The following is a 24,484-nucleotide window of genomic DNA, read 5'->3' as shown; positions in this document are numbered from 1 at the left end:
TGTCTGAAGTTTTTTTTCCAAAGTCATCAACATTTTTATGTTTGGCGTTCCGGAATCGACCTTATCTCAGGCTGAAAACGCGTTTTCTGCATTGTGCCATAACTTTTCAGGGAAGCTTCAGAACATGAAATATTCGCTTCCCACTATAGCAGATAGGGTCTTTCTAGTAGTTGCACATCAAATCTAAGCTAGCTGAAGTGATTTTCCAAAGTTATCAATATTTTTATGTTTGGCGTTCCGGAATCGACCTTATCTCAGGCTGAAAACGTGTTTCCTGCATTGTGGCATAACTTTGTAGGGAAGCTTCAGAACATGAAATTTTCACCTCCCACTGTAGCACAAAGGGTCTTTCTAGTAGTTGCACATCAAATCTAAGCTGTCTGAAGTGTTTTTCCAAAGTTATCAACATTTTTATGTTTGGCGTTCTGGAAACCACCTTATCTCAGGCTGAAAACAGGTTTTCTGCATTGTGCCATAACTTTGCAGGGAAGCTTCAGAACATGAAATTTTCACCTCCCACTATAGCAGAAAGGGTCTTTCTCATAGTTGCACATCAAATCTAAGCTGTCTGAAGTGTTTTTCCAAAGTTATCAACATTTTTATGATTGGCGTTCTGGAACCCACCTTATCTCAGGCTGAAAATGCGTTTTCTGCATTGTGCCATAACTTTGCAGGGAGACTTCAGAACATGAAATTTTCTCCTCCCACTATAGCAGAAAGGGTATTTCTAGTAGTTGCACATCAAATCTAAGCTGTCTGAAGTGTATTTCCAAAGTTATCAACATTTTTATGTTTGGCGTTCTGGAACCCACCTTATCTCAGGCTGAAAACGCGTTTTCTGCATTGTGCCATAACTTTGCAGGGAGACTTCAGAACATGAAATTTTCTCCTCCCACTATAGCAGAAAGGGTATTTCTAGTAGTTGCACATCAAATCTAAGCTGTCTGAAGTGTATTTCCAAAGTTATCAACATTTTTATTTTTGGCGTTCTGGTTCACCTTATCTCAGGCCGAAAACGAGTTTTCTGCATTGTGCCATAACTTTGCAGGGAAGCTTCAGAACCTGAAAATTTCACCTCCCACTATAGCAGAAAGGGTATTTCTAGTAGTTGCACATCAAATCAAAGCTCTTTGAAGTGTTTTTCCAAAGTTATCAACACTTTTATGTTTGGCGTTCCGAAATCGACCTTATCTCAGGCTGAAAACACGATTTACGCATTCTGCCATAACTTTGTAGGGAAGCTTCAGAACATGAAATTTTCATATCCCATTATAGCAGAAAGGGTCTTTCTTGTAGTCTCACATCAAATCTAAGCTGTCTGAAGTGTTTTTCCAAAGTTATCAATATTTTTATGTTTGGCGTTCCGGAATCGACCTTATCTCAGGCTGAAAACGCGTTTCCTGCATTGTGGCATAACTTTGTAGGGAAGCTTCAGAACATGAAATTTTCACCCCCCACTGTAGCAGAAAGGGTCTTTCTAGTAGTTGCACATCAAATCTAAGCTGTCTGAAGTGTTTTTCCAAAGTTATCAACATTTTTATGTTTGGCGTTCTGGAAACCACCTTATCTCAGGCTGAAAACAGGTTTTCTGCATTGTGCCATAACTTTGCAGGGAAGCTTCAGAACATGAAATTTTCACCTCCCACTATAGCAGAAAGGGTCTTTCTCATAGTTGCACATCAAATCTAAGCTGTCTGAAGTGTTTTTCGAAAGTTTTCAACATTTTTATGTTTGGTGTTCCTGAATCGACTTTATCTCAGGCCGAAAACGCGTTTTCTGCATTGTGCCATAACTTTGCAGGGAAGCTTCAGAACATGAAAATTTCACCTCCCATTATAGCAGAAAGGGTCTTTCTAGTAGTTGCACATCAAATCTAAGCTGTCTGTAGAGTTTTTCCTGAGTTATCAACATTTTTTATGTTTGGCGTTCCGGAATCGACCTTATCTCAGGCTGAAAACGCGTTTTCTGCATTGTGCCATAACTTTGCAGGGAAGCTTCAGAACATGAAAATTTCACCTCCCACTATAGCAGAAAGGGTCTTTCTAGTAGTTGCACATCAAATCTAAGCTGTCTGGAATGTTTTTCCAAAGTAATCAACATTTTTATGTTTGGCGTTCCGGAACCCACCTTATCTCAGTCTGAAAACGCGTTTTCTACATCGTGCCATAACTTTGCAGGGAATCTTCAGAACATGAAATTTTCACCTCCCACTACAGCAGAAAGGGTCTTTCTAGTAGTTGCACATCAAATCTAAGCTGTCTGAAGTGTTTTTCGAAAGTTATCAACATTTTTATGTTTGGCGTTCCGGAATCGACCTCATCTCGGGATGAAAAATCGTTTTCTGCATTGTCCCATAACTTTGCAGGGAAGCTTCAGAACATGAAATTTTCACGTCCCACTATAGCAGATAGGGTCTTTCTAGTATTTGCACATCAAATCTAAGCTGTCTGAAGTGTTTTTCCAAAGTTATCAACATTTTTATGTTTGCCGTTCCGGAATCAACCTTATCTCAGGCTGAAAACGCGTTTTCTGCATTGTGCCATAACTTTGCAGGGAAGCTTCAGAACATGAAATGTTCACCTCCCACTATAGCAGAAAGGGTCTCTCTAGTAGTTGCACATCAAATCTAAGCTGTCTGAAGTGTTTTTCCAAAGTTATCAACATGTTTATGTTTGGCGTACCAGAATCGACCTTATGTGAGGCTGAAAACGCATTTTCTGCATTGTGCCATAACTTTGCAGGGAAGCTTCAGAACAAGAAATTTTCACCTCCCACAATAGCAGAAAGGGTCTTTATAGTAGTTGCACATCAAATCTAAGCTGTCTGAAGTGTTTTTCCAAAGTTCTCAACATTTTTATGTTTGGCGTTCTGAAATCAACCTCATCTTAGGCTGAAAACGCGTTTAACGCATTGTGCCATAAGTTTGCAGGGAAGCTTCAGAACATGAAAGTTTCACCTCCCACTATAGCAGAAAGGGTCTTTCTAGTAGTTGCACATCAAATCTAAGCTGTCGAAAGTGATTTTCCAAAGTTATCAACATTTTTATGTTTGGCGTTTCGGAATCGACCTTATCTCCGGCTGAAAACGCGTTTTCTGCATTGTGCCATAACTTTGCAGGGAAGCTTCAGATCATGAAATTTTAACCTCCCATTATAGCAGAAAAGGTCATTCTAGTAGTTGCACATCAAATCTAAGCTGTCTTGAAGTGTTTTTCTAAAGTTATCAACATTTTTATGTTTGGCGTTCCGGAACCCACCATATCTCAGTCTGAAAACGCGTTTTACATATTTTGCCATAACTTTGCAGGGAAGCTTAATAACATGAAATTTTAACATCCCACTATAGCAGAAATGGTCTTTCTAGTAGTTGCACATCAAATCTAAGCTGTCTGAAGTGTTTTTCCAAAGTTATCAACATTTTTATGTTTGGCGTTCTGAAATCAACCTCATCTCAGGCTGAAAACGCGTTTAACGCATTGTGCCATAACTTTGCAGGGAAGCTTCAGAAAATGAAATTTTAACCTCCCACTATAGCAGAAAGGGTCTTTCTAGTAGTTGCACATCAAATCTAAGCTGTCTTGAAGTGTTTTTCTAAAGTTATCAACATTTTTATGTTTGGCGTTCCGGAACCCACCTTATCTCAGGCTGAAAACGCGTTTTACGCATTGTGCCATAACTGTGCAGGGAAGCTTCAGAAAATAAAATGTTCGCCTCCCACTATAGCAGACAGGGTCTTTCTAGTAGTTGCACATCAAATCTAAGCTGTCTGAAGTGTTTTTCCAAAGTTATCGACATTCTTATGTTTGGCGTTCCGGAATCAACCTTATCTCAGGCTGAAAACGCGTTTTACGCATTGTGCCATAACTGTGCAGGGAAGCTTCAGAACATAAAATGTTCGCCTCCCACTATAGCAGACAGGATCTTTCTAGTAGTTGCACATCAAATCTAAGCTGTCTGAAGTGTTTTCCCAAAGTTATCAACATTTTTATGTTTGGCGTTCTGGAACCCACCTTATCTCAGGCTGAAAACACGTTTTCTGCATTGTGCCATAACTTTGCAGGTAGACTTCAGAACATGAAATTTTCTCCTCCCACTATAGCAGAAAGGGTATTTCTAGTAGTTGCACATCAAATCTAAGTTGTCTGAAGTGTTTTTCCAAAGTTATCAACATTCTTATGTTTGGCGTTCCGGAACCCACCTTATTTCAGCCTGAAAACGCGTTTTACATATTTTGCCATAACTTTGAGGGAAGCTTCAGAACATGAAATTTTAACATCCCACTATAGCAGAAAGGGTATTTCTAGTAGTTGATCATCAAATCTAAGCTTTCTGAAGTGTATTTCCAAAGTTATCAACATTTTTATGTTTGGCGTTCTGGTACCCACCTTATCTCAGGCTGAAAACGCGTTTTCTTCATTGTGCCATAACTTTGCAGGGAAGCTTCAGAACATGAAATTTTCACCTCCCACTAGAGCAGAATGGGTCTTTCTCGCAGTTGCACATCAAATCTAAGCTGTCGAAAGTGTTTTTCCAAAGTTATCAAAATTTTTATGTTTGGCGTTTCGGAATCGACCTTATCTCCGGCTGAAAACGCGTTTTCTGCATTGTGCCATAACTTTGCAGGGAAGCTTCAGAACATGAAATTTTAACCTCCCACTATGGCAGAAAAGGTCATTCTAGTAGTTGCACATCAAATCTAAGCTGTCTTGAAGTGTTTTTCTAAAGTTATCAACATTTTTATGTTTGGCGTTCCGGAACCCACCTTATCTCAGTCTGAAAACGCGTTTTACATATTTTGCCATAACTTTGCAGGGAAGCTTCAGAACATGAAATTTTCACGTCCCACTATAGCAGAAAGGGTCGTTCTAGTAGTTGCATATCAAATCTAAGCTGTCTGAAGCGTTTTTAGAAAGTTATCAACATTTTTATGTTTGGCGTTCCGGAATCGACCTTATAACAGGATGAAAAATCGTTTTCTGCATTGTCCCATAACTTTGCAGGGAAGCTTCAGAACATGAAATGTTCATCTTCCACTATAGCAGAAAGGGTCTTTCTAGTAGTTGCACATCAAATCTAAGCTGTCTGTAGTGTTTTTCGAAAGTTATCAACATTTTTATGTTTGGCGTTCCGGAACCCCCCTTATCTCAGGCTGAAAACGCGTTTTCTGCAATGTGCCATAACTTTGCAGGGAAGCTTCAGAACATGAAATTTTAACCTCCCACTGTAGCAGAAAGGGTCTTTCCAGTAGTTGCACATCAAATCTAAGCTGTCTGAAGTGTTTTTCCAAAGTTATCAACATTTTTATGTTTGGTGTTCCGGAACCCACCTTATCTCAGGCTGAAAACAGGTTTTCTGCATTGTGCCATAACTTTGCAGGGAAGCTTCAGAACATGAAATTTTCACATCCCACTATAGCAGAAAGGGTCTTTCTCGTAGTTGCACATCAAATCTACGCTGTCTGAAGTGTTTTTCGAAAGTTTTCAACATTTTTATGTTTGGTGTTCCTGAATCGACCTTATTTCAGGCCGAAAACGCGTTTTCTGCATTGTGCCATAACTTTGCAGGGAAACTTCAGAACATGAAAATTTCACCTCCCACTATAGCAGAAAGGGTCTTTCTAGTAGATGCACATCAAATCTAAGCTGTCTGAAGTGTTTTTCCAAAGTTATCAACATTTTTATGTTTGGCGTTCCGGAATTGACCTTATCTCAGGCTGAAAACGCGTTTTCTGCATTGTGCCATAACTTTGCAGGGAAGCTTCAGAACATGAAATTTTAACCTCCCACTATAGCAGAATGGGTCTTTCTAGTAGTTGCACATCAAATCTTAGCTGTCTGAACTGTTTTTCTAAAGTTCTCAACATTTTTATGTTTGGCGTTCTGAAATCAACCTCATCTCAGGCTGAAAACGCGTTTCACGCATTGTGCCATTACTTTGCAGGGAAGCTTCAGAAAATGAAATTTTAACCTCCCACTATAGCAGAAAGGGTCTTTCTAGTAGTTGCACATCAAATCTAAGCTGTCGAAAGTGTTTTTCCAAAGTTATCAACATTTTTATGTTTGGCGTTTCGGAATCGACCTTATCTCCGGCTGAAAACGTGTTTTCTGCATTGTGCCATAACTTTGCAGGGAAGCTTCATAACATGAAATTTTAACCTTCCATTATAGCAGAAAAGGTCATTCTAGTAGTTGCACATCAAATCTGAGCTGTCTTGATGTGTTTTTCTAAAGTTATCAACATTTTTATGTTTGGCGTTCCGGAACCCACCTTATCTCAGGCTGAAAACGCGTTTTACGCATTGTGCCATAACTTTGCAGGGAAGCTTCAGAACATGAAATGTTCGCCTCCCACTATAGCAGATAGGGTCTTTCTAGTAGTTGCACATCAAATCTAAGCTGTCTGAAGTGTTTTTCCAAAGTTATCAACATTTTTATGTTTGGCGTTCTGGAACCCACCTTATCTCAGGCTGAAAACACGTTTTCTGCATTGTGCCATAACTTTTCAGGGAAGCTTCAGAACATGAAATTTTCACCTCCCACTACAGCATAAAGGGTCTTTCTAGTAGTTGCAGAGCAAATCTAAGCTGTCTGAAGTGTTTTTCCAAAGTTATCAACATTTTTATGTTTGGCGTTCTGGAACCCACCTTATCTCAGGCTGAAAACGCGTTTTCTGCATTGTGCTATAACTTTGCAGGGAGACTTCAGAACATGAAATTTTCTCCTCCCACTATAGCAGAAAGGGTATTTCTAGTAGTTGCACATCAAATCTAAGTTGTCTGAAGTGTTTTTCCAAAGTTATCAACATTCTTATGTTTGGCGTTCCGGAACCCACCATATTTCAGACTGAAAACGCGTTTTACATATTTTGCCATAACTTTGAGGGAAGCTTCAGAACATGAAATTTTAACATCCCACTATAGCAGAAAGGGTATTTCTAGTAGTTGCACATCAAATCTAAGTTGTCTGAAGTGTTTTTCCAAAGTTATCAACATTCTTATGTTTGGCGTTTCGGAATCGACCTTATCTCAGGCTGAAAACGCGTTTCCTGCATTGTGGCATAACTTTGCAGGGAAGCTTCAGAACATGAAATTTTCAACTCCCACTGTAGCAGAAAGGGTCTTTCTAGTAGTTGCACATCAAATCTAAGCTGTCTGAAGTGTTTTTCCAAAGTTATCAACATTTTTATGTTTGGCGTTCTGGAACCCACCTAATCTCAGGCTGAAAACGCGTTTTCTGCATTGTGCCATAACTTTTCAGGGAAGGTTCAGAATGTGAAATGTTCGCCTCCCACTATAGCAGATAGGGTCTTTCTAGTATTTGCACATCAAATCTAAGCTGTCTGAAGTGTTTTTCCAAAGTTATCAACATTTTTATGTTTGGCGTTCTGGAACCCACCTTATCTCAAGCTGAAAACGCGTTTTCTTCATTGTGCCATAACTTTGCAGGGAAGCTTCAGAACATGAAATTTTCACCTCCCACTAGAGCAGAAAGGGTCTTTCTCATAGATGCACATCAAATCTAAGCTGTCTGAAGTGTTTTTCGAAAGTTTTCAACATTTTTATGTTTGGTGTTCCTGAATCGACCTTATCTCAGGCCGAAAACGCGTTTTACATATTTTGCCATAACTTTGCAGGGAAGCTTAAGAACTTGAAATTTTAACATCCCACTATAGCAGAAATGGTCTTTCTAGTAGTTGCACATCAAATCTAAGCTGTCTGAAGTGTTTTTCGAAAGTTTTCAACATTTTTATGTTTGGTGTTCCTGAATCGACCTTATCTCAGGCCGAAAACGCGTTTTCTGCATTGTGCCATAACATTGCAGGGAAGCTCCAGAACATGAAAATTTCACCTCCCACTATAGCAGAAAGGGTCTTTCTAGTAGATGCACATCAAATCTAAGCTGTCTGAAGTGTTTTTCCAAAGTTATCAACATTTTTATGTTTGGCGTTCCGGAATCGACCTTATCTCAGGCTGAAAACGCGTTTTCTGCATTGTGCCATAACTTTGCAGGGAAGCTTCAGAAAATGAAATTTTAACCTCCCACTATAGTAGAAAGGGTCTTTCTAGTAGTTGCACATCAAATCTAAGCTGTCAAAAGTGTTTTTCCAAAGTTATCAACATTTTTATGTTTGGCGTTTCGGAATCGACCATATCTCCGGCTGAAAACGTGTTTTCTGCATTGTGCCATAACTTTGCAGGGAAGCTTCAGAACATGAAATTTTAACCTCCCATTATAGCAGAAAAGGTCATTCTAGTAGTTGCACATCAAATCTAAGCTGTCTTGAAGTGTTTTTCTAAAGTTATCAACATTTTTATGTTTGGCGTTCCGGAACCCACCTTATCTCAGTCTGAAAACGCGTTTTACATATTTTGCCATAACTTTGCAGGGAAGCTTAAGAACATGAAATTTTAACATCCCACTCTAGCAGAAATGGCCTTTCTAGTAGTTGCACATCAAATCTAAGCTGTCTGAAGTGTTTTTCCAAAGTTATCAACATTTTTATGTTTGGCGTTCTGGAACCCACCTAATCTCAGGCTGAAAACGCGTTTTCTGCATTGTGCCATAACTTTTCAGGGAAGGTTCAGAACGTGAAATGTTCGCCTCCCACTATAGCAGATAGGGTCTTTCTAGTATTTGCACATCAAATCTAAGCTGTCTGAAGTGTTTTTCCAAAGTTATCAACATTTTTATGTTTGGCGTTCTGGAACCCACCTTAGCTCAAGCTGAAAACGCGTTTTCTGCATTGTGCCATAACTATTCAGGGAAGCTTCAGAACATGAAATGTTCGCCTCCCACTATAGCAGATAGGGTCTTTCTAGTATTTGCACATCAAATCTTAGCTGTCTGAAGTGTTTTTCCAAAGTTATCAACATTTTTATGTTTGGCGTTCTGGAACCCACCTTATCTCAAGCCGAAAACGTGTTTTCTGCATTGTGCCATAACTTTGCAGGGAAGCTTCAGAACATGAAAATTTCACCTCCTACTATAGCAGAAAGGGTCTTTCTAGTAGATGCACATCAAATCTAAGCTGTCTGAAGTGTTTTTCCAAAGTTATCAACATTTTTATGTTTGGCGTTCCGGAATCGACCTTATCTCAGGCTGAAAACGCGTTTTCTGCATTGTGCCATAACTTTGCAGGGAAGCTTCAGAAAATGAAATTTTAACCTCCCACTATAGTAGAAAGGGTCTTTCTAGTAGTTGCACATCAAATCTAAGCTGTCGAAAGTGTTTTTCCAAAGTTTTCAACATTTTTATGTTTGGCGTTTCGGAATCGACCATATCTCCGGCTGAAAACGTGTTTTCTGCATTGTGCCATAACTTTGCAGGGAAGCTTCAGAACATGAAATTTTAACCTCCCATTATAGCAGAAAAGGTCATTCTAGTAGTTGCACATCAAATCTAAGCTGTCTTGAAGTGTTTTTCTAAAGTTATCAACATTTTTATTTTTGGCGTTCCGGAACCCACCTTATCTCAGTCTGAAAACGCGTTTTACATATTTTGCCATAACTTTGCAGGGAAGCTTAAGAACATGAAATTTTAACATCCCACTATAGCAGAAATGGTCTTTCTAGTAGTTGCACATCAAATCTAAGCTGTCTGAAGTGTTTTTCCAAAGTTATCAACATTTTTATGTTTGGCGTTCTGGAACCCACCTAATCTCAGGCTGAAAACGCGTTTTCTGCATTGTGCCATAACTTTTCAGGGAAGGTTCAGAACGTGAAATGTTCGCCTCCCACTATAGCAGATAGGGTCTTTCTAGTATTTGCACATCAAATCTAAGCTGTCTGAAGTGTTTTTCCAAAGTTATCAACATTTTTATGTTTGGCGTTCTGGAACCCACCTTAGCTCAAGCTGAAAACGCGTTTTCTGCATTGTGCCATAACTATTCAGGGAAGCTTCAGAACATGAAATGTTCGCCTCCCACTATAGCAGATAGGGTCTTTCTAGTATTTGCACATCAAATCTAAGCTGTCTGAAGTGTTTTTCCAAAGTTATCAACATTTTTATGTTTGGCGTTCTGGAACCCACCTTATCTCAAGCTGAAAACGCGTTTTCTTCATTGTGCCATAACTTTGAAGGGAAGCTTCAGAACATGAAATTTTCACCTCCCACTAGAGCAGAAAGGGTCTTTCTCGTAGATGCACATCAAATCTAAGCTGTCTGAAGTGTTTTTCGAAAGTTTTCAACATTTTTATGTTTGGTGTTTGTGAATCGACCTTATCTCAGGCTGAAAACGCGTTTTCTGCATTGTGCCATAACTTTGCAGGGAAGCTTCAGAACATGAAAATTTCACCTCCCACTATAGCAGAAAGGGTCTTTCTAGTAGATGCACATCAAATCTAAGCTGTCTGAAGTGTTTTTCCAAAGTTATCAACATTTTTATGTTTGGCGTTCCGGAATCGACCTTATCTCAGGCTGAAAACGCGTTTTCTGCATTGTGCCATAACTTTGCAGGGAAGCTTCAGAACATGAAATTTTAACCTCCCACAATAGCAGAATGGGTCTTTCTAGTAGTTGCACATCAAATCTTAGCTGTCTGAAGTGTTTTTCTAAAGTTCTCAACATTTTTATGTTTGGCGTTCTGAAATCAACCTCATCTCAGGCTGAAAACGCGTTTAACGCATTGTGCCATAACTTTGCAGGGAAGCTTCAGAAAATGAAATTTTAACCTCCCACTATAGCAGAAAGGGTCTTTCTAGTAGTTGCACATCAAATCTAAGCTGTCGAAAGTGTTTTTCCAAAGTTATCAACATTTTTATGTTTGGCGTTTCGGAATCGACCTTATCTCCGGCTGAAAACGTGTTTTCTGCATTGTGCCATAACTTTGCAGGGAAGCTTCAGAACATGAAATTTTCTCCTCCCACTACAGCAGAAAGGGTCTTTCTAGTAGTTGCAGAGCAAATCTAAGCTGTCTGAAGTGTTTTTCCAAAGTTATCAACATTTTTATGTTTGGCGTTCTGGAACCCACGTTATCTCAGGCTGAAAACGCGTTTTCTGCATTGTGCCATAACTTTGCAGGGAGACTTCAGAACATGAAATTTTCACCTCCCACTATAGCAGAAAGGGTATTTCTAGTAGTTGCACATCAAATCTAAGTTGTCTGAAGTGTTTTTCCAAAGTTATCAACATTCTTATGTTTGGCGTTCCGGAACCCACCTTATCTCAGGCTGAACACGCGTTTTCTGCATTGTGCTATAACTTTGCAGGGAATCTTCAGGACATAAAATTTTCACCTCCCACAATAGCCGAAAGGGTCTTTCTAGTAGTTGCACATCAAATCTAAGCTGTCTGAAGTTCTTTTCCAAGGTTATCAACATTTTTATGTTTGGCGTTCTGGAACCCACCTAATCTCAGGCTGAAAACGCGTTTTCTGCATTGTGCCACAACTTTTCAGGGAAGGTTCAGAACATGAAATGTTCGCCTCCCACTAAAGCATATAGGGTCTTTCTAGTATTTGCACATCAAATCTAAGCTGTCTGAAGTGTTTTTCCAAACTTATCAACATTTTTATGTTTGGCGTTCTGGAACCCACCTTATCTCAAGCTGAAAACGCGTTTTCTGCATTGTGCCATAACTTTTCAGGGAAGCTTCAGAACATGAAATGTTCGCCTCCCACTATAGCAGATAGGGTCTTTCTAGTATTTGCACATCAAATCTAAGCTGTCTGAAGTGTTTTTCCAAAGTTATCAACATTTATATGTTTGGCGTTCTGGAACCCACCTTATCTCAAGCTGAAAACGCGTTTTCTGCATTGTGCCATAACTTTGCAGGGAGACTTCAGAACATGAAATTTTCTCCTCCCACTACAGCAGAAAGGGTATTTCTAGTAGTTGCACATCAAATCTAAGCTGTCTGAAGTGTATTTCCAAAGTTATCAACATTTTTATGTTTGGCGTTCTGGTACCCACCTTATCTCAGGCTGAAAACGCGTTTTCTTCATTGTGCCAAAACTTCTCAGGGAAGCTTCAGAACATGAAATTTTCACCTCCCACTAGAGCAGAAAGGGTCTTTCTAGTAGATGCACATCAAATCTAAGCTGTCTGAAGTGTTTTTCGTAAGTTTTCAACATTTTTATGTTTGGTGTTCCTGAATCGACCTTATCTCAGGCCGAAAACGCGTTTTATGCATTGTGCCATAACTTTGCAGGGAAGCTTCAGAACATGAAAATTTCACCTCCGACTATAGCAGAAAGGGTCTTTCTAGTAGATGCACATCAAATCTAAGCTGTCTGAAGTGTTTTTCCAAAGTTATCAACATTTTTATGTTTGGCGTTCCGGAATCGACCTTATCTCAGGCTGAAAACGCGTTTTCTGCATTGTGCCATAACTTTGCAGGGAAGCTTCAGAACATGAAATTTTAACCTCCCACTATAGCAGAATGGGTCTTTCTAGTAGTTGCACATCAAATCTTAGCTGTCTGAAGTGTTTTTCCAAAGTTCTCAACATTTTTATGTTTGGCATTCTGAAATCAACCTCATCTCAGGCTGAAAACGCGTTTAACACATTGTGCCATAACTTTGCAGGGAAGCTTCAGAAAATGAAATTTTAACTTCCCACTATAGCAGAAAAGGTCTTTCTAGTAGTTGCACATCAAATCTAAGGTGTCGAAAGTGTTTTTCCAAACATATCAACATTTTTATGTTTGGCGTTTCGGAATCGCCCTTATCTCCGGCTGAAAACGCGTTTTACAAATTTTGCCATAACTTTGCAGGGAAGCTTAAGAACATGAAATTTTAACATCCCACTATAGCAGAAATGGTCTTTCTAGTAGTTGCACATCAAATCTAAGCTGTCTGAAGTGTTTTTCCAAAGTTATCAACATTCTTATGTTTGGCGTTCTGGAACCCACCTTATCTCAGGCTGAAAACACGTTTTCTGCATTGTGCCATAACTTTGCAGGGAAGCTTCAGAACATGAAATTTTCACCTCCCACTACAGCAGAAAGGGTCTTTCTAGTAGTTGCAGAGCAAATCTAAGCTGTCTGAAGTGTTTTTCCAAAGTTATCAACATTTTTATGTTTGGCGTTCTGGAACCCAGGTTATCTCAGGCTGAAAACGCGTTTTCTGCATTGTGCCATAACTTTGCAGGGAGACTTCAGAACATGAAATTTTCTCCTCCCACTATAGCAGAAAGGGTATTTCTAGTAGTTGCACATCAAATCTAAGTTGTCTGAAGTGTTTTTCCAAAGTTATCAACATTCTTATGTTTGGCGTTCCGTCACCCACCTTATCTCAGGCTGAACACGCGTTTTCTGCATTGTGCTATAACTTTGCAGGGAATCTTCAGGACATAAAATTTTCACCTCCCACAATAGCCGAAAGGGTCTTTCTAGTAGTTGCACATCAAATCTAAGCTGTCTGAAGTTTTTTTCCAAGGTTATCAACATTTTTATGTTTGGCGTTCTGGAACCCACCTAATCTCAGGCTGAAAACGCGTTTTCTGCATTGTGCCACAACTTTTCAGGGAAGGTTCAGAACATGAAATGTTCGCCTCCCACTAAAGCATATAGGGTCTTTCTAGTATTTGCACATCAAATCTAAGCTGTCTGAAGTGTTTTTCCAAACTTATCAACATTTTTATGTTTGGCGTTCTGGAACCCACCTTATCTCAAGCTGAAAACGCGTTTTCTGCATTGTGCCATAACTTTTCAGGGAAGCTTCAGAACATGAAATGTTCGCCTCCCACTATAGCAGATAGGGTCTTTCTAGTATTTGCACATCAAATCTAAGCTGTCTGAAGTGTTTTTCCAAAGTTATCAACATTTATATGTTTGGCGTTCTGGAACCCACCTTATCTCAAGCTGAAAACGCGTTTTCTGCATTGTGCCATAACATTGCAGGGAGACTTCAGAACATGAAATTTTCTCCTCCCACTACAGCAGAAAGGGTATTTCTAGTAGTTGCACATCAAATGTAAGCTGTCTGAAGTGTATTTCCAAAGTTATCAACATTTTTATGTTTGGCGTTCTGGTACCCACATTATCTCAGGCTGAAAACGCGTTTTCTTCATTGTGCCAAAACTTCTCAGGGAAGCTTCAGAACATGAAATTTTCACCTCCCACTAGAGCAGAAAGGGTCTTTCTAGTAGATGCACATCAAATCTAAGCTGTCTGAAGTGTTTTTTTAGTAAGTTTTCAACATTTTTATGTTTGGTGTTCCTGAATCGACCTTATCTCAGGCCGAAAACGCGTTTTATGCATTGTGCCATAACTTTGCAGGGAAGCTTCAGAACATGAAAATTTCACCTCCGACTATAGCAGAAAGGGTCTTTCTAGTAGATGCACATCAAATCTAAGCTGTCTGAAGTGTTTTTCCAAAGTTATCAACATTTTTATGTTTGGCGTTCCGGAATCGACCTTATCTCAGGCTGAAAACGCGTTTTCTGCATTGTGCCATAACTTTGCAGGGAAGCTTCAGAACATGAAATTTTAACCTCCCACTATAGCAGAATGGGTCTTTCTAGTAGTTGCACATCAAATCTTAGCTGTCTGAAGTGTTTTTCCAAAGTTCTCAACATTTTTATGTTTGGCATTCTGAAATCAACCTCATCTCAGGCTGAAAACGCGTTTAACACATTGTGCCATAACTTTGCAGGGAAGCTTCAGAAAATGAAATTTTAACTTCCCACTATAGCAGAAAAGGTCTTTCTAGTAGTTGCACATCAAATCTAAGCTGTCGAAAGTGTTTTTCCAAACATATCAACATTTTTATGTTTGGCGTTTCGGAATCGCCCTTATCTCCGGCTGAAAACGCGTTTTCTGCATTGTGCCATAACTTTGCAGGGAAGCTTCAGAACATGAAATTTTCACGTCCCACTATAGCAGAAAGGGTCATTCTAGTAGTTGCACATCAAATCTAAGCTGTCTGAAGTGCTTTTCGAAAGTTATCAACATTTTTATGTTTGGCGTTCCGGAACCCACCTTATCTCAGGCTGAAAACGCGTTTTACATATTTTGCCATAACTTTGCAGGGAAGCTTAAGAACATGAAATTTTAACATTCCACTATAGCAGAAATGGTCTTTCTAGTAGTTGCACATCAAATCTAAGCTGTCTGAAGTGTTTTTCCAAAGTTATCAACATTCTTATGTTTGGCGTTCCGGAATCAACCTTATCTCAGGCTGAAAACGCGTTTTACGCATTGTGCCATAACTTTGCAGGGAAGCTTCAGAACATGAAATGTTCGCCTCCCACTATAGCAGATAGGGTCTATCTGGTAGTTGCACATCAAATCTAAGCTGTCTGAAGTGTTTTTCCAAAGTTATCAACATTTTTATGTTTGGCGTTCTGGAACCCACCTTATCTCAGGCTGAAAACACGTTTTCTGCATTGTGCCATAACTTTGCAGGAAAGCTTCAGAACATGAAATTTTCACCTCCCACTACAGCAGAAAGGGTCTGTCTAGTAGTTGCACAGCAAATCTAAGCTGTCTGAAGTGTTTTTCCAAAGTTATCAACATTTTTATGTTTGGCGTTCTGGAACCCACCTTATCTCAGGCTGAAAACGCGTTTCCTGCATTGTGGCATAACTTTGCAGGGAAGCTTCAGAACATGAAATTTTCAACTCCCACTGAAGCAGAAAGGGTCTTTCTAGTAGTTCCACATCAAATCTAAGCTGTCTGAAGTGTTTTTCCAAAGTTATCAACATTTTTATGTTTGGCGTTCTGGAACCCACCTAATCTCAGGCTGAAAACGCGTTTTCTGCATTGTGCCACAACTTTTCAGGGAAGGTTCTGAATATGAAATGTTCGCCTCCCACTATAGCAGATAGGGTCTTTCTAGTATTTGCACATCAAATCTAAGTTGTCTGAAGTGTTTTTCCAAAGTTATCAACATTTTTATGTTTGGCGTTGTGGAACCCACCTTATCTCAAGCTGAAAACGCGTTTTCTGCATTGTGCCATAACTTTTCAGGGAAGCTTCAGAACATGAAATGTTCGCCTCCCACTATAGCAGATAGGGTCTTTCTAGTATTTGCACATCAAATCTAAGCTGTCTGAAGTGTTTTTCCAAAGTTATCAACATTTTTATGTTTGGCGTTCTGGAACCCACCTTATCTCAAGCTGAAAACGCGTTTTCTGCATTGTGCCATATCTTTGCAGGGAGACTTCAGAACATGAAATTTTCTCCTCCCACTACAGCAGAAAGGGTATTTCTAGTAGTTGCACATCAAATCTAAGTTGTCGAAAGTGTTTTTCCAAACATATCAACATTTTTATGTTTGGCGTTTCGGAATCGACCTTATCTCCGGCTGAAAACGCGTTTTCTGCATTGTGCCATAACTTTGCAGGGAAGCTTCAGAACATGAAATTTTAACGTCCCACTATAGCAGAATGGGTCTATCTAGCAGTTGCACATCAAATCTTAGCTGTCTGAAGTGTTTTTTCAAAGTTCTCAACATTTTTATGTTTGGCATTCTGAAATCAACCTCATCTCAGGCTGAAAACGCGTTTAACGCATTGTGCCATAACTTTGCAGGGAAGATTCAGAAAATGAATTTTTAACCTCCCACTATAGCAGAAAGGGTCTTTCTAGTAGTTGCACATCAAATCTAAGCTGTCGAAAGTGTTTTTCCAAAGTTATCAACATTTTTTTGTTTGGCGTTCCGGAACCCACCATATCTCAGGCTGAAAACAGGTTTTCTGCATTGTGCCATAATTTTGCAGGGAAGCTTCAGAACATGAAATTTTCACGTCCCACTATAGCAGAAAGGGTCATTCTAGTAGTTGCACATCAAATCTAAGCTGTCTGAAGTGCTTTTCGAAAGTTATCAACATTTTTATGTTTGGCGTTCCGGAACCCACCTTATCTCAGGCTGAAAACGCGTTTTACATGTTTTGCCATAACTTTGCAGGGAAGCTTAAGAACATGAAATTTTAACATTCCACTATAGCAGAAATGGTCTTTCTAGTAGTTGCACATCAAATCTAAGCTGTCTGAAGTGTTTTTCCAAAGTTATCAACATTCTTATGTTTGGCGTTCCGGAATCAACCTTATCTCAGGCTGAAAACGCGTTTTACGCATTGTGCCATAACTTTGCAGGGAAGCTTCAGAACATGAAATGTTCGCCTCCCACTATAGCAGATAGGGTCTATCTGGTAGTTGCACATCAAATCTAAGCTGTCTGAAGTGTTTTTCCAAAGTTATCAACATTTTTATGTTTGGCGTTCTGGAACCCACCTTATCTCAGGCTGAAAACACGTTTTCTGCATTGTGCCATAACTTTGCAGGGAAGCTTCAGAACATGAAATTTTAACTTCCCACTATAGCAGAAAAGGTCTTTCTAGTAGTTGCACATCAAATCTAAGGTGTCGAAAGTGTTTTTCCAAACATATCAACATTTTTATGTTTGGCGTTTCGGAATCGCCCTTATCTCCGGCTGAAAACGCGTTTTACAAATTTTGCCATAACTTTGCAGGGAAGCTTAAGAACATGAAATTTTAACATCCCACTATAGCAGAAATGGTCTTTCTAGTAGTTGCACATCAAATCTAAGCTGTCTGAAGTGTTTTTCCAAAGTTATCAACATTCTTATGTTTGGCGTTCTGGAACCCACCTTATCTCAGGCTGAAAACACGTTTTCTGCATTGTGCCATAACTTTGCAGGGAAGCTTCAGAACATGAAATTTTCACCTCCCACTACAGCAGAAAGGGTCTTTCTAGTAGTTGCAGAGCAAATCTAAGCTGTCTGAAGTGTTTTTCCAAAGTTATCAACATTTTTATGTTTGGCGTTCTGGAACCCAGGTTATCTCAGGCTGAAAACGCGTTTTCTGCATTGTGCCATAACTTTGCAGGGAGACTTCAGAACATGAAATTTTCTCCTCCCACTATAGCAGAAAGGGTATTTCTAGTAGTTGCACATCAAATCTAAGTTGTCTGAAGTGTTTTTCCAAAGTTATCAACATTCTTATGTTTGGCGTTCCGTCACCCACCTTATCTCAGGCTGAACACGCGTTTTCTGCATTGTGCTATAACTTTGCAGGGAATCTTCAGGACATAAAATTTTCACCTCCCACAATAGCCGAAAGGGTCTTTCTAGTAGTTGCACATCAAATCTAAGCTGTCTGAAGTTTTTTTCCAAGGTTATCAACATTTTTATGTTTGGCGTTCTGGAACCCACCTAATCTCAGGCTGAAAACGCGTTTTCTGCATTGTGCCACAACTTTTCAGGGAAGGTTCAGAACATGAAATGTTCGCCTCCCACTAAAGCATATAGGGTCTTTCTAGTATTTGCACATCAAATCTAAGCTGTCTGAAGTGTTTTTCCAAACTTATCAACATTTTTATGTTTGGCGTTCTGGAACCCACCTTATCTCAAGCTGAAAACGCGTTTTCTGCATTGTGCCATAACTTTTCAGGGAAGCTTCAGAACATGAAATGTTCGCCTCCCACTATAGCAGATAGGGTCTTTCTAGTATTTGCACATCAAATCTAAGCTGTCTGAAGTGTTTTTCCAAAGTTATCAACATTTATATGTTTGGCGTTCTGGAACCCACCTTATCTCAAGCTGAAAACGCGTTTTCTGCATTGTGCCATAACATTGCAGGGAGACTTCAGAACATGAAATTTTCTCCTCCCACTACAGCAGAAAGGGTATTTCTAGTAGTTGCACATCAAATGTAAGCTGTCTGAAGTGTATTTCCAAAGTTATCAACATTTTTATGTTTGGCGTTCTGGTACCCACATTATCTCAGGCTGAAAACGCGTTTTCTTCATTGTGCCAAAACTTCTCAGGGAAGCTTCAGAACATGAAATTTTCACCTCCCACTAGAGCAGAAAGGGTCTTTCTAGTAGATGCACATCAAATCTAAGCTGTCTGAAGTGTTTTTTTAGTAAGTTTTCAACATTTTTATGTTTGGTGTTCCTGAATCGACCTTATCTCAGGCCGAAAACGCGTTTTATGCATTGTGCCATAACTTTGCAGGGAAGCTTCAGAACATGAAAATTTCACCTCCGACTATAGCAGAAAGGGTCTTTCTAGTAGATGCACATCAAATCTAAGCTGTCTGAAGTGTTTTTCCAAAGTTATCAACATTTTTATGTTTGGCGTTCCGGAATCGACCTTATCTCAGGCTGAAAACGCGTTTTCTGCATTGTGCCATAACTTTGCAGGGAAGCTTCAGAACATGAAATTTTAACCTCCCACTATAGCAGAATGGGTCTTTCTAGTAGTTGCACATCAAATCTTAGCTGTCTGAAGTGTTTTTCCAAAGTTCTCAACATTTTTATGTTTGGCATTCTGAAATCAACCTCATCTCAGGCTGAAAACGCGTTTAACACATTGTGCCATAACTTTGCAGGGAAGCTTCAGAAAATGAAATTTTAACTTCCCACTATAGCAGAAAAGGTCTTTCTAGTAGTTGCACATCAAATCTAAGCTGTCGAAAGTGTTTTTCCAAACATATCAACATTTTTATGTTTGGCGTTTCGGAATCGCCCTTATCTCCGGCTGAAAACGCGTTTTCTGCATTGTGCCATAACTTTGCAGGGAAGCTTCAGAACATGAAATTTTCACGTCCCACTATAGCAGAAAGGGTCATTCTAGTAGTTGCACATCAAATCTAAGCTGTCTGAAGTGCTTTTCGAAAGTTATCAACATTTTTATGTTTGGCGTTCCGGAACCCACCTTATCTCAGGCTGAAAACGCGTTTTACATATTTTGCCATAACTTTGCAGGGAAGCTTAAGAACATGAAATTTTAACATTCCACTATAGCAGAAATGGTCTTTCTAGTAGTTGCACATCAAATCTAAGCTGTCTGAAGTGTTTTTCCAAAGTTATCAACATTCTTATGTTTGGCGTTCCGGAATCAACCTTATCTCAGGCTGAAAACGCGTTTTACGCATTGTGCCATAACTTTGCAGGGAAGCTTCAGAACATGAAATGTTCGCCTCCCACTATAGCAGATAGGGTCTATCTGGTAGTTGCACATCAAATCTAAGCTGTCTGAAGTGTTTTTCCAAAGTTATCAACATTTTTATGTTTGGCGTTCTGGAACCCACCTTATCTCAGGCTGAAAACACGTTTTCTGCATTGTGCCATAACTTTGCAGGAAAGCTTCAGAACATGAAATTTTCACCTCCCACTACAGCAGAAAGGGTCTGTCTAGTAGTTGCACAGCAAATCTAAGCTGTCTGAAGTGTTTTTCCAAAGTTATCAACATTTTTATGTTTGGCGTTCTGGAACCCACCTTATCTCAGGCTGAAAACGCGTTTCCTGCATTGTGGCATAACTTTGCAGGGAAGCTTCAGAACATGAAATTTTCAACTCCCACTGAAGCAGAAAGGGTCTTTCTAGTAGTTCCACATCAAATCTAAGCTGTCTGAAGTGTTTTTCCAAAGTTATCAACATTTTTATGTTTGGCGTTCTGGAACCCACCTAATCTCAGGCTGAAAACGCGTTTTCTGCATTGTGCCACAACTTTTCAGGGAAGGTTCTGAATATGAAATGTTCGCCTCCCACTATAGCAGATAGGGTCTTTCTAGTATTTGCACATCAAATCTAAGTTGTCTGAAGTGTTTTTCCAAAGTTATCAACATTTTTATGTTTGGCGTTGTGGAACCCACCTTATCTCAAGCTGAAAACGCGTTTTCTGCATTGTGCCATAACTTTTCAGGGAAGCTTCAGAACATGAAATGTTCGCCTCCCACTATAGCAGATAGGGTCTTTCTAGTATTTGCACATCAAATCTAAGCTGTCTGAAGTGTTTTTCCAAAGTTATCAACATTTTTATGTTTGGCGTTCTGGAACCCACCTTATCTCAAGCTGAAAACGCGTTTTCTGCATTGTGCCATATCTTTGCAGGGAGACTTCAGAACATGAAATTTTCTCCTCCCACTACAGCAGAAAGGGTATTTCTAGTAGTTGCACATCAAATCTAAGTTGTCGAAAGTGTTTTTCCAAACATATCAACATTTTTATGTTTGGCGTTTCGGAATCGACCTTATCTCCGGCTGAAAACGCGTTTTCTGCATTGTGCCATAACTTTGCAGGGAAGCTTCAGAACATGAAATTTTAACGTCCCACTATAGCAGAATGGGTCTATCTAGCAGTTGCACATCAAATCTTAGCTGTCTGAAGTGTTTTTTCAAAGTTCTCAACATTTTTATGTTTGGCATTCTGAAATCAACCTCATCTCAGGCTGAAAACGCGTTTAACGCATTGTGCCATAACTTTGCAGGGAAGATTCAGAAAATGAATTTTTAACCTCCCACTATAGCAGAAAGGGTCTTTCTAGTAGTTGCACATCAAATCTAAGCTGTCGAAAGTGTTTTTCCAAAGTTATCAACATTTTTTTGTTTGGCGTTCCGGAACCCACCATATCTCAGGCTGAAAACAGGTTTTCTGCATTGTGCCATAATTTTGCAGGGAAGCTTCAGAACATGAAATTTTCACGTCCCACTATAGCAGAAAGGGTCATTCTAGTAGTTGCACATCAAATCTAAGCTGTCTGAAGTGCTTTTCGAAAGTTATCAACATTTTTATGTTTGGCGTTCCGGAACCCACCTTATCTCAGGCTGAAAACGCGTTTTACATGTTTTGCCATAACTTTGCAGGGAAGCTTAAGAACATGAAATTTTAACATTCCACTATAGCAGAAATGGTCTTTCTAGTAGTTGCACATCAAATCTAAGCTGTCTGAAGTGTTTTTCCAAAGTTATCAACATTCTTATGTTTGGCGTTCCGGAATCAACCTTATCTCAGGCTGAAAACGCGTTTTACGCATTGTGCCATAACTTTGCAGGGAAGCTTCAGAACATGAAATGTTCGCCTCCCACTATAGCAGATAGGGTCTATCTGGTAGTTGCACATCAAATCTAAGCTGTCTGAAGTGTTTTTCCAAAGTTATCAACATTTTTATGTTTGGCGTTCTGGAACCCACCTTATCTCAGGCTGAAAACACGTTTTCTGCATTGTGCCATAACTTTGCAGGGAAGCTTCAGAACATGAAATTTTCACGTCCCACTATAGCAGAAAGGGTCTTTCTAGTAGTTGCACATCAAATCTAAGCTGTCTGAAGTGCTTTTCGAAAGTTATCAACATTTTTATGTTTGGCGTTCCGGAACCCACCTTATCTCAGGCTGAAAGCGCGTTTTACATATTTTGCCATAACTTTGCAGGGAAGCTTAAGAACATGAAATTTTAACATTCCACTATAGCAGAAATGGTCTTTCTAGTAGTTGCACATCAAATCTAAGCTGTCTGAAGTGTTTTTCCAAAGTTATCAACATTCTTATGTTTGGCGTTCCGGAATCAACCTTATCTCAGGCTGAAAACGCGTTTTACGCATTGTGCCATAACTTTGCAGGGAAGCTTCAGAACATGAAATGTTCGCCTCCCACTATAGCAGATAGGGTCTATCTGGTAGTTGCACATCAAATCTAAGCTGTCTGAAGTGTTTTTCCAAAGTTATCAACATTTTTATGTTTGGCGTTCTGGAACCCACCTTATCTCAGGCTGAAAACACGTTTTCTGCATTGTGCCATAACTTTGCAGGGAAGCTTCAGAACATGAAATTTTCACCTCCCACTACAGCAGAAAGGGTCTGTCTAGTAGTTGCAGAGCAAATCTAAGCTGTCTGAAGTGTTTTTCCAAAGTTATCAACATTTTTATGTTTGGCGTTCTGGAACCCACCTTATCTCAGGCTGAAAACGCGTTTCCTGCATTGTGGCATAACTTTGCAGGGAAGCTTCAGAACATGAAATTTTCAACTCCCACTGTAGCAGAAAGGGTCTTTCTAGTAGTTCCACATCAAATCTAAGCTGTCTGAAGTGTTTTTCCAAAGTTATCAACATTTTGATGTTTGGCGTTCTGGAACCCACCTAATCTCAGGCTGAAAACGCGTTTTCTGCATTGTGCCACAACTTTTCAGGGAAGGATCTGAATATGAAATGTTCGCCTCCCACTATAGCAGATAGGGTCTTTCTAGTATTTGCACATCAAATCTAAGTTGTCTGAAGTGTTTTTCCAAAGTTATCAACATTTTTATGTTTGGCGTTCTGGAACCCACCTTATCTCAAGCTGAAAACGCGTTTTCTGCATTGTGCCATAACTTTTCAGGGAAGCTTCAGAACATGAAATGTTCGCCTCCCACTATAGCAGATAGGGTCTTTCTAGTATTTGCACATCAAATCTAAGCTGTCTGAAGTGTTTTTCCAAAGTTATCAACATTTTTATGTTTGGCGTTCTGGAACCCACCTTATCTCAAGCTGAAAACGCGTTTTCTGCATTGTGCCATATCTTTGCAGGGAGACTTCAGAACATGAAATTTTCTCCTCCCACTACAGCAGAAAGGGTATTTCTAGTAGTTGCACATCAAATCTAAGTTGTCGAAAGTGTTTTTCCAAACATATCAACATTTTTATGTTTGGCGTTTCGGAATCGACCTTATCTCCGGCTGAAAACGCGTTTTCTGCATTGTGCCATAACTTTGCAGGGAAGCTTCAGAACATGAAATTTTAACGTCCCACTATAGCAGAATGGGTCTATCTAGCAGTTGCACATCAAATCTCAGCTGTCTGAAGTGTTTTTTCAAAGTTCTCAACATTTTTATGTTTGGCATTCTGAAATCAACCTCATCTCAGGCTGAAAACGCGTTTAACGCATTGTGCCATAACTTTGCAGGGAAGATTCAGAAAATGAAATTTTAACCTCCCACTATAGCAGAAAGGGTCTTTCTAGTAGTTGCACATCAAATCTAAGCTGTCGAAAGTGTTTTTCCAAACATATCAACATTTTTATGTTTGGCGTTTCGGAATCGACCTTATCTCCGGCTGAAAACGCGTTTTCTGCATTGTGCCATAACTTTGCAGGGAAGCTTCAGAACATGAAATTTTAACCTCCGACTATGGCAGAAAAGGTCATTCTAGTAGTTGCACATCAAATCTAAGCTGTCGAAAGTGTTTTTCCAAACATATCAACATTTTTATGTTTGGCGTTCCGGAAACCACCTTATCTCAGTCTGAAAACGCGTTTTACATATTTTGCCATAACTTTGCAGGGAAGCTTCAGAACATGAAATTTTCACGTCCCACTATAGCAGAAAGGGTCTTTCTAGTAGTTGCATATCAAATCTAAGCTGTCTGAAGCGTTTTTCGAAAGTTATCAACATTTTTATGTTTAACGTTCCGGAATCGACCTTATCTCAGGATGAAAAATCGTTTTCTGCTTTGTCCCATAACTTTGCAGGGAAGCTTCAGAACATGAAATGTTCACCTCCCACTATAGCAGAAAGGGTCTTTCTAGTAGTTGCACATCAAATCAAAGCTGTCTGAAGTGTTTGTCGAAAGTTTTCAACATTTTTATGTTTGGTGTTCCTGAATCGACCTTATCTCAGGCTGAAAACGCGTTTTCTGCATTGTCCCATAACTTTGCAGGGACGCTTCAGAACATGAAATGTTCACCTCCCACTATAGCAGAAAGGGTCTTTCTAGCAGTTGCACATCAAATCTAAGCTGTCTGAAGTGTTTTTCGAAAGTTATCAACATTTTT

This window comes from Synchiropus splendidus, chromosome 2, assembly GCF_027744825.2.
Source record: "Synchiropus splendidus isolate RoL2022-P1 chromosome 2, RoL_Sspl_1.0, whole genome shotgun sequence".
Lineage (NCBI taxonomy): Eukaryota > Metazoa > Chordata > Actinopteri > Syngnathiformes > Callionymidae > Synchiropus > Synchiropus splendidus.
The sequence above is the reverse complement of the archived record's forward strand: the minus strand, read 5'-3'. Positions refer to the sequence as shown.